This window comes from Euphorbia lathyris, chromosome 6 (assembly GCF_963576675.1).
Source record: "Euphorbia lathyris chromosome 6, ddEupLath1.1, whole genome shotgun sequence".
NCBI classification, from domain to species: Eukaryota; Viridiplantae; Streptophyta; class Magnoliopsida; order Malpighiales; family Euphorbiaceae; genus Euphorbia; species Euphorbia lathyris.
Window position 1 is genome coordinate 42,101,722 of NC_088915.1, and position 7,437 is coordinate 42,109,158.

At 33.8% G+C, this 7,437-nt stretch overlaps 1 long non-coding RNA gene across 2 annotated transcripts; it reads right to left on the reverse strand.

Moving 5' to 3' along the window:
• Window positions 1–2,634: 2,634 nt before the first annotated feature.
• Window positions 2,635–5,954, reverse strand: LOC136233136 (uncharacterized). Of its 2 annotated transcripts, none has more exons than XR_010690711.1 (3): window positions 5,408–5,954; window positions 3,371–5,133; window positions 2,635–3,207 (listed from the first exon to the last, which is right to left on the reverse strand). It is a non-coding gene; the product is annotated as an uncharacterized lncRNA (long non-coding RNA). The 2 variants fall into 2 exon arrangements; XR_010690712.1 differs by having other exon boundaries at window positions 5,083–5,133; window positions 5,408–5,946.
• Window positions 5,955–7,437: the final 1,483 nt, after the last annotated feature.

A 7,437-nucleotide genomic window follows, 5' to 3' on the forward strand; every position in this document is an offset into this window, starting at 1 on the left:
CTATTTTTGATTGCAGCCTTGTGGTTTAAAAGTTTGCAAAATGGTACCTTGAGGTTCATTCCGTTAGCAAACACATACCAAATTGACTAACAGTGTTAAAAGTCAAAGGGAAAAGAGTCAATTTGGTCCTTATATTATATTTATTTTATAAATTAATCTACTTATTATCTAATTATCACAAACAAACCCCAAAATAAAAATTAAAAATCAAATACACCACCTTCTCATTCTCTCTTTAATTTCTTATTTTTCTTTCTTCTTTCTCTCTCTTCTCTTTGTTAATTTCTCTCTCTAAAATCAATTCAATTTCCTATTTATTTCTTTCCTTCTGAATTTAGTTTGTTTTCTTTTCTTACTGTTTCTGCAGCTCTTCATTACTATAATAACCATATTCTGTTCTTTTCCTTTTCTTTCTTGTACATAAGCATGCAACCATTCCTAGTAGTAGCAATACTACCAACCCAGCTGCAACTTTGTTTGCAATCGGTAAGAGATATGCTTCAATTCCATCACTTTTTGATAATTTTGATCCGGATCCCGTGCTGCTCGTGGTCGTGCTGGTGAATTCTTTCAACGGGATGATGATACCGGAGGTGGTGGTGAAAATTTACCATAATTATCATTGTGATTGTCATTATGATTACAACTATTATTATTACCTTTTTGACAGTGGTCCGGAGGAAGAAGGCGGTGGCGGTGGCAGTGAAGAATTCGAGTTATCTTTCGATGGTGGTGGCGGCGGCGGTGAAGATTTTGAGTTATCACTTGGTGGTGGTGGCGGTGAAGACTCCGAGTTATCGCTCGATGGCGGTGGTGGCGAATTTTGATTCGATGATGGAGGCGGTGGAGATGATGAAGAATTATCGGAAGGTGGCGGTGGTGAGGATGGAGGGGGTGAAGATGAAGAATTATCAGATTAGATTTCTAAATTCTCGGTCCACTTCCTTCATCTCCTGTACAGTCGAGCTAATAGATCATATAGATCAAAGAACCAAGTAAAGAAGCAAGTCAAATAAGCTTCTTCTAATGCTCATATTAGCGAAATCTTATTCAATAAGAACTTCACTCAAAACTGGTACTGCTTCATGAGTCTATTCACAATGAAAAGAAATAAAAATTAATTTAGTTTGATTTTTAAATCTTAAAGATTAGATTTATAAAGAGATGGAAATTCAATTAATTTTACGGAGAGAAATTAATAAAGAGGACAGAAAAAGAAAAGAGAGAGAATGAAAAGATGGTGTATTTAATTTTTATTTTTTATTTTGGGGTTTGTTTATCATAATTAGATAATAAAAGGTTTAATTTATAAAATAAATATAATATAAGAACCAAATTAATTCTTTTACTTTTGACTTTTAACATCGTTAGTCAATTTGGTATGTGTTTGTTGACGGAATGAACCTCAAGATACTATTTTGCAAACTTTTAAACCACATAGGTGTTGTTCGAAAACAGGTGTAACCACAAGATTTATTTTTGTAATTTTTTCTTTTTTTATTGTAATGTTATATATTAGCCTTTTATTTTATTCAAATAATATTTCATATTATTTAGGAATTGTTAAAATTATTATTTGAAAATAAAACTAAAAATACAAAAATATATGAACTTATTCTGTTAGTATTATTATTAAAGACTTCTTTAAAAACTACACCTGTTGAATATAATTTTTTATTTTGCTCATTACAAATTAGAATTTTTAGTCCATTTTTGTTTGTAATTCTTTAAAATTGCAACGTACATTTGACCGCAACTAAAAATTAGCCAAGCGAGATATCAAATTTCACCCAGAATTTTATATTACATATAGCTAAATGGATTGAATAGTGTTTCAATCCAAAATTTGCCTAATTTGTCAATACTACAACTCAAAATCTCCGTCAAAATTGATCTCTATAACAGTCGAATTGCTTCTAATCTTCTATACAACAATTTAAGCATAAAGAGTTATATGAATTGTACATAAAGATTCTACTAATTTTGAAGTCAATTCTTGGCCTAGAATATATGAACCCAACATATACTCCAACAGCGAAATGCATTTGAAATTCATTATGTACCAATAGCCAAATGCATATGAAATTAAATCAAATTAACATGAATGCGAAATTAACATGAATGTGTCAAAAGGGTTGTTATTTCTCCAATAGTATAAGACACGTGAAAAACTATGATTTTAATCTATTTTTGACTTAATCTATTTTTCACCTTTATGTTGGCAAGTTAAAGACTATGCATGCTCTTTTTGAAAATTCAAGCTATTATACTGTTTCATTATTCTTAGAATTAAGTAAAAAATAAATATAATTCTGAAATAATCGGAACGACTTTAGTATAATAAAAATGAAAGTTCAATACCTTTATTAAAACAAAATGAAGTTCGGTAACATTTTTGAATTATAGTAATAGATTTCAATCAAGACACTTTACCATTAAAACTACAAATCTCTCACGATTCACCACATCACACACAACTCTCATTCACAAGATTAATTATATGAACATCCAAAAGATGCGAAAGCAGTTATAAAAGGAAGAATATAACAATTATTATATTTATAGCCTTTTTTTGAAAGGATAAGCAAACCAAAATCTGCAGGAAAAAATGAACTATATTTCAAATAACAAACTTGTATTAACTCTCTTTTTAATACATTGATATTCCTAAACGCTAGTTAACCATATAACACTTTATATTAAACTCCGCAAGTTAGAGCATACTTGTAAGCAATAATAGAAACATTGGGGCAGTTCACATGTTCTTGTACCGCAGTTACACAATCTCTATAATCATGATAGATAACTGAACCAAAAACTGAAATTAAAATGAAAATAAACAAAAGCAAATCACAGTTAAGCATGAAATCTTAAAATTAAATTGATTATGAGGTTAAGTGTTTAAGCTCAATGTGAAAGGGTGAGTTGGGGTATGCATTGGCACTTTTATAGGCTTTGGCTCTTGATTGATAATGTTTCTGCGCATTTGTGATTTGGTTTTGCAATTTGAAAAAATAAGTAAATTGGTTCCAACACAAGCTCTAGACCAAATGAATTTGTATAGACTCAATCAAACGCTTAATCTAATTCCACAAATCTAGCATTAGCTTACCAACCAAAAAATGTTCTTGTGCTCTTCATACATGATGACATCAAAATCCAGAACATCACCTGGTACTGCATTTCCAACAATAACATCCAACTGCACTGTATGATCATAATAGAAGAATAAAAAAATCAGTTTGCAAACTGCATATCTTTGAGTAGTAAGTAATAAATATGTTGAACCTATTTGTTTTCAATTAAATCAAATTTCATCTAATTTTCATAATTGCAATCTAAGAAATTAAAATTTTATAAGGATCCCTACCTTCAAATGTTTCCAAGAATAAATTAGTATGTGGTCTTCGTTCCTGTTGAACTTTAAGAAACACTTTTACCCAGAAGCAAGAAAAAGTACTTGAAATGTAATCTCACTTGTAGTAATGCTAGGTACATTTGCAATTGCCAATTTGAGGACCTAGAATCAAAGCATACCAATAATGTAAAAAAAAAGAATATGAAGTGGAAATCCATGAGGTCGTTGTGTCACATGTATCTCAGTCTAGAGACAGGTTCGAGTTCCACAATTGCTTTAGCTGTTTCGGCCCGTGCCACTTCTTGAACTTCGTCAAGTTCAATCACGCTTCCTATTTGTGTTTCTAGTAGAAAATCTTTCTCTAGAAATACTATATATTTGGATGCAATTACTTTCTAATCATCTAGATCATAGAAGTAATATCCTACTGTTTCTTTTGGATATCTAATGAAGAAACATTTATCAGATTTAGGGTCCAACTTATCTAACATTATGCGTTTAACATATGCCGAACATCCCCAAATTCTCATGAAAGAGAAACTAGGTTTCTTCCCAATGAACATTTCAAAAGGAGTAGTAGGGGCAAATTTGGTGGGTACTCGATTTAGGGTAGATAAGGCGGTTTCTAGTGAATAGCCCCAAAACGTTCTTGGAAGAGCTCTTGTGCTCATCATGGTTCGTACCATATCCAATAGAGTACGATTTCTCTATTCAGATACACTGTCGTGTTGTGGTGTATATGAGGGAGTCAATTATAAGCGAATTCCATGTTAATTTAGAAAATTCAGAAAATAATCAGAAAGATATTCTCCACCTCGATATTATCGAAGTCTTTTGATATGCTTTCCTATTTGTTTTTCTACTTCATTCTTAAAGCAATTGAACTTTTCAAAAGCTTCTCATTGATGCATCAAATAGACGAATCGATATCTAGTATGATTGTCTATGAATCTAATGAAGTAACTGAACCTTCCTCTTGCTTATTGTTTCCCCCACAATTATGTTGGAACTAATTAAGGAGGGATAAATGTGGAAAGGATCTTAATAGAGAAAGAGCCTGAGAATAAAGCCTGGCAAGAGCAAACCATGTAAAGTTAGAACAGAGTGGCCAAAGCATAAATGATGTAGAAAATCAAAGAGGAAATGGTAAAAAACCCATGATCGGTCATGTGAAGGGGTGAACATCCGTAGAAAGAGGAGACATGATGTTCAGTCGTGGGCAGTTAGAGATTGCATTAGGGGCCAGATAGATCCGATAAGGAAACGACTATGGAACTCACTACACGAAGGAGCTTACCGAGAAACGTGGGTAGTGGAAGCAAGTCGTGGGGCGTGGTAGTTACTGGCTCTAGCATGGGAAGTATTTAAAGGAAGAAAAGGAAGGAAAAGGGATCCAACTCAAACCAATTCAACAAATCAAATCAAAATCAAATTCATTCCTAATGGAATTAAAACAATTTTCAAATTTCGGATTTTAGCTATTGTACAACCTAGTTTATTCATTTTGATCAATTTCCAACTTGTAAGTTCTAGGGTAAATTCCAAAAAAAAAAACCCTTGTGGTTTCATGGATTTAAAAAAACCCACTGTGATTTGTTTTTACAAAAAAAAGGATCGTAGTATACATTGTTACACGAATTACGGAAAATGACTTAACACTGTTAGATTTGATGACATGGCAAAGGGTAAAATTGTCAATTTGTCTTCTTCTTCTTTCAACTCACCTGTTCGCTATTATTAAGTTCTGAGATCTCTGAGGCTAGCTTTCCTCCAATCTGAGAGAAAAAAAACAAAGGAAGCCAAATCTACATCAAATTGATTCATGTTATGTGATTTATACAGTGCTCGTGAGAGATAATTGTAGCCATGGTTGAAAATGCGCTAAAATTCCCCAAAAATTGTGAATTCAAATATATGAGAGAGAATTGAATTGCAATAAGCAAAACATCATGAACGAATAACTCAAACAAGCTTCGTCTACGATTAAATTGAAGAAGCTCTGTTTCTCGTTTAACAAACTGAGAAATTGATTGAAAATATAAAATGTACCTCGAATTCGCAGTTTTGCGCTGTTGAATTTCACAGATTTGAGATCCCAAAATATATCCACAGATTTATCACCATCTACTATGAAACGTTTCGAACCTTACTTCCTCCAGAAATACCACGGCTTCAGCTCTACTTTACAGGTGTACTGATTCTCTCCGATTGGTACAAAAACATTCTGATTAGAAGTTATGTCTGGATCTCTAATCAAAGCATTGTTCTTTTCAATCAATTTGAAAAACCCCTTTGGAAATCGAATCAAACAAATGCTTTAAACCTAGTTCTTTAGATTTGTACACAGGGAATCTTGTTCTTAGAGAAGAAGAAGCAAAAGGGGGAAAAAGGGTGAGTTTTTATGGCAGAGTTTTGATTATCCAACTGATAATTTATTGCCAGATATGAAATTAGGTTGAGATTTAGGTAAGGGTTTAAACATGTATTTAAGTTCATGGAGAAGAAGAGATGATCCAGGAACAGGTGATTTCAATTTCAAATTAGATTTCCATGGATTTTCAGAAGAAGAAGAAGAAGAAGAAGAGAGAAGAAGAGAGAAGAGAGAAAAAGAAAAAAATAAAAAAATTTGGTTTTTCCTATAATACCCTTTGCCATGTCATCAATTCTAATGGTGTTAAGTCATTTTCTGTAATTCGTGTAACGGCGTATACCACGGTCTTTTTTTTTTTGTAAAAACAAACACCAGGGTTTTTTTTAAATCCATGAAACCACAGGTTTTTTTTTTTTGGAATTTACCCTAAGTTCTAACTCTAGTCTTCCAATGATGTCAAACACTCAATCTTATTCAATTCAATGCAAGCAATTTAACTTCAATTCTTTCTTTTAGCATAATTTCAGTGTTGTCATAATCGGTCTTCTAGATTCCGCTATGAACACTAGGCTCTTTTATGTCCTTTAAGTCTTTTACACTTTCGTTTTGATTAGAAGTTAGATCCAATTTACAGTTTTTGTAGTTTTAGATAAAGCTACTGGCACGCTCGCACACCAACCACTAAAGGCGTGAAACAATTTGGCACGCCCAGTTGGACCCTACTGAAATGCCGTCTAGAAAGAGTTTGAAGGAGAATGATGTTGCGTCCGTTGATGCAGATGTGATGTATGGAAGTACATGACATGGAGAGTGTCATATGGTACTGATGAAACAGAGCCAACATTCCCAGAATTGGAAGAAATGGGGTATGTTCACCCAAACAGAACGAGGCAAAGCATTATACAGATCCCTGAAGTAGGATCCTCCTTGGCCGTCGTAAGTGCTTTGCAGAATCTGCAGAAGTCAATAGAAAACATAACCAAGATAATGATTGAGTGTTTTTCATAGAAGCAGGTTGTAGAAACCCCAGTAAGAACCAGGAAGGTTCAAGTGGAGACAAACAAAGTTCCTTCTCCAGCTAAGGGGAAAGAAGATGTAATAATCCTGGAAGAAGCTAAGGGGCAACCTGAGAAATATTAGATACCATCACTGAGAGAAGATTGTAGCCAGAAAGGTACAAGTAGTGGAGGCAAAAATCCTACTGGAGCTAGAGTTAATCAGCCTGTTACCAGTTGTTCATCTCTAGGCTCACACCAATGTACAAACTGGACCTCATTTTTACAACCGGGACGATGACATGCCTCAAGACTTAGGGGACATGAGGTTTCAAGGAGGAGGAAGTAGCCCGTGTGGAGTTTCTTTTGGTCCCCAATTTACTGCTCATCAGAACCAAGTAAGAAATCCCACTATGAACATGGAGATAGTAATAGACATGGTTCAAGAGCTTTATGGCCCTGGACTCAGACAAGTGGGAAGGCCGGAGTTTCACAAACCATACCTGGTGGCCATAGATCGAGAGAATCCTTATCCAAGAGGTTATCGAATTCCTGACTTTACTCTTTTTTCTGCAGAGGAAGGACAATCTACGTTGGAGCATATGGCTAGATTCACTATCCAATATGGGGAGTTAGCTAACCATTATAACTTTAATTACTTTAAGTTAAGATTGTTCCCTAATTCTATTACTGGGGTGGCTTTTACTTGGTTT